We start from the raw sequence: 3,746 nt of genomic DNA on the forward strand, positions 1-3,746 counted from the left end.
GTATCTAGTTACAGTAACTAATTAAAAGAAACTGTCTATCATCACTGTCTCCCACTTAAAATAATAAAATTGAAAATTATTTTTTTGGCACAGCAGGTGTATCCGCTTTGGAAAGTAAAGTTGGAAATAAGTGGCAGGATCCTTTTCATGAAAGAATCGTAAGTGCAGGTGTAAAGTCTGACATTGAATGGCTCGTCGTCAATTAAAATACAAGGTGAAGGAAGGATGCGCCCTGAGGTCAAATTCCACATCTACCCGGAGGACTTCCGGTGCGCCAAGAAGAAGAAAAGACACAAACAGGGCCGTCTCAATTAGTGGAAATCGGTAGGGTAACAACTCTGGTAATGCGCTGGACTGCTCTGTTATCCACACCAGTAATCCACTTGCAATTCAACTTAATCCCCTTTTTGTGTGAAGTAATCCACATACAATCCAACTTAATTCACTTGTATTGCGAATTAATCCACTTACAATCCAACTTAATCCACTTGTATTACGAATTAATCAACAACAATCCAACTTAATCCACTTTTATTACGAATTAATCGACAACAATCCAACTTAATCCACTTGTATTGCGAATTAATCCACTTGCATTTCGAATCAATCCACTTGTATTTCTAATTAATCCACTTACAATTAAACTTCATCCACATGTGATATAAAGAAATATACTTGTAATTTAAAGAAATTCACTTGTAATTTGAAGCAATACATTTGAAATGCACTTTAATCCACTTTAATCTACTCGTTATTCGAAGTAATCCACTTGAAATACAAAGAAATCCGCTTGTAATGCGAAGAAATCCACTTGTAATCCAACTTAATCCTTTTGTTGTATGAAGTAATCCACCTGTAATCGAACCTAATCCATTCATAATGCAACCTAATCCACTTTCAATCCAATATCATTCATTTTCGATACAACTTAATCCATTTATAATGCAAATTAATCCATTTTTAGTGCAACTTAAATCACTTTCAATCCAGCTTAATAGGAATTTAATTCCAAATAATCCACTTGAAATTCAAATTAATCCACTTGCATTGCGATTTAGAACATATGTAATTTAACTTAATCCTTTGTAGTGCGAAATAATCCGAATGCAATCCAACTTAATCCACTTGTAATTTGAAGTAATCCACTTTTGATCCAACTTAACCTACTCCTATTTCGAATTAATCCACTTGCAATTCAACCTAATGTTCTTGTAATGCGAAGTAACCCCCGGGAAATCCAACTTAATGCAAGTGTAATCCCCTTTAATCCATTTCTAATCTACCTCAACCTACTTGAAATTCAACTTAATTCATTTGTAATGCAAATACAATATAATCCACTTTTAATGCGAAGTAATCCACTTGAAATATAACTTAATCCGCTTATATTTGTGAAGTAATCCACATGCAATTAAAATTAACCCACTTGAAATGCGAAGTCCACTCGAAATTGTGCAGTAATCCACATTAAATTCAACTCAATCCACTTGTAATGCGAAGTAATCGACTCGAAAACCAACATATCGCACTTGTGTTGCGAATTAAGCCACTTGTAATTCAACCTAATCCACTTTTAATCCACTTTAGTCCACTTGTAATATGACATAACAAGCTTGTAATCCAGCTTATAATCCACTTGTAATTCGAAGTAATCTACTTGCAATCCACCTTAACCCATCGTAATGCGAAGTAACCCCCGTGAAATCCAACTTAATGCAACTTTAATCCCATGTAATCCACTTCTAATCCAACTCAATCTACTTGCAATTCATTTTAATTCACTTTTAATGCAGATTAATCCTTTCACTCGACTTAATCCACTTGTAATTCGAAATACCTCACTTGTTATTCGAAATAACTCACTTGTCATAAAATATAATCGACTTGCAATGCAAATTAACCCCTCTGTGAAATCCAACTAAATCCAACTATAATCTACTTCAAATCTACTTCTAATTCCACTCAACCTACTTGTAATTCAACTTAATGCACTTGTAATGTGAAGTAACGCCCGTGAAATCCAACCTATTCCCACTGTAATCCACTCTAATCCACTTCTCATCCAACTCAACCTACTTTTAATTCAACTTAATTTACTTTTAATGCGAAGTAATCCATTCGCAATCCAAAATAATCCACTTGTGTTGCGAATTAATTCTCTTTTAATTCAACTTAATTCACTTGAAATTCGAAATACCTCACTTGTAATACAATATAATCCACTTGTAATGCGAAGTAATCTCCGTAAAATCCAACTGAATCCACTTGTAATTCAGGTTAATCCACTTTTCATGCAACTCAACCCACTTTTACTTCTACATAATTCACTTGAAATTCGAAATACCTCACTTGTAACACAATGTAATCCACTTGTAATGCGAAGTATCCCACCTAAAATATAAATTAATCCACTCGTAATTATGCAGTAATCAAAATTAAATTCAACTCAATCCACTTGTAATGCGAAGTAATCCACTCACAATCCAAAATAAACCACTTGTGTTGCGAATTAAGCCACTTGTAATTCACCTTAATCCACTCGTAATTGTGCAGTAATCCACATTAAATTCAATTCAATCCACTTTTAATGCGAAGCGATCGACTCGCAATCCAATTTATCCCACTTGTGTTGCGAATTTAGCCACTTTTAATTCAACTTAATCCACTTTTAATAAATTTTAATCCACTTGTAATGTGAAATAACAACCTTGTAATCCAGATTATAATCAACTTGTAATTCGAAGTTATGCACTCGCAATTCAACTTAACTCACTTGTATTTCAAATTAATCCACTTGTAATTCAACTTAATGTAATTGCGATGCGAAGTAACTCCCGTGAAATCCAACTTAATGCAAGTGTAATCCACTTCTAATCCAACTCAAGCTACTTGCAATTCAACTTAACTCTTTCTTAATGCAAAGTAATCCACTCGCAATCCAAAACAACCCACTTTTGTTGAGAAATAATCCACTTTTAAATTAACTTAATCCAATTGTAATTCGAAATATCTTATTTATAATACAATATAATTAACTTGTAATGCGAAATAATCCACTTGAAATATAACTTAATTCACTTGTAATTGTGAAGTAATCCACATGCAATTAAAATTAATCCACTTGTAATACAAAGTGACCCGCTTGAAATATAACTTAATCCACTTGTAATTTCGAATTAATCCACTTGCAATTCAACTTAATGCACTTGTAATCCTAAATCTACTTCTAATCCACTTTAATCCACTTTTGATTCGAAATAATCCACTTGATGTAATTGTGAAGTAATCCACTCACAATCCAACTTAACCCACTTGTTTGCAAATTAAGCTACTTGTCATTCAACTTAATCCACTTGTAATTTGAAGTAATCCACTTTTAATCCAATTTAGTTCACTTGTAATGCGAAATAACCCACTTGTAATCCAGTTTAATCTACTTTTAATGCGAAGTAATCCCCTTGAAATGCCGAGTAATTCACTTTTTAACTAGTGTATAAACAGTTCTGAAGTAGAATAGCACAGTTCTAATAAAGATTAATCCACTTGTAATTCAGGGTAAACCACTTGTAATTCAAAGTAATCCAGTATAATCCACTTCTAATCTGGATCAGTCCAGTTCTAATCGAGAGTAATCCACTTGTAATCTAGTAGAATCCAATTCTAAACTGAAGTAGTAGTAGTAGTAGTAGTAGTAGTAGTAGTAGTAGTAGTAGTAGTAGTAGTAGTAGTAGTAGTAGTAGTTTTTT

The sequence above is a fragment of the Belonocnema kinseyi genome, chromosome 5, assembly GCF_010883055.1.
Source record: "Belonocnema kinseyi isolate 2016_QV_RU_SX_M_011 chromosome 5, B_treatae_v1, whole genome shotgun sequence".
Taxonomy (NCBI): Eukaryota; Metazoa; Arthropoda; class Insecta; order Hymenoptera; family Cynipidae; genus Belonocnema; species Belonocnema kinseyi.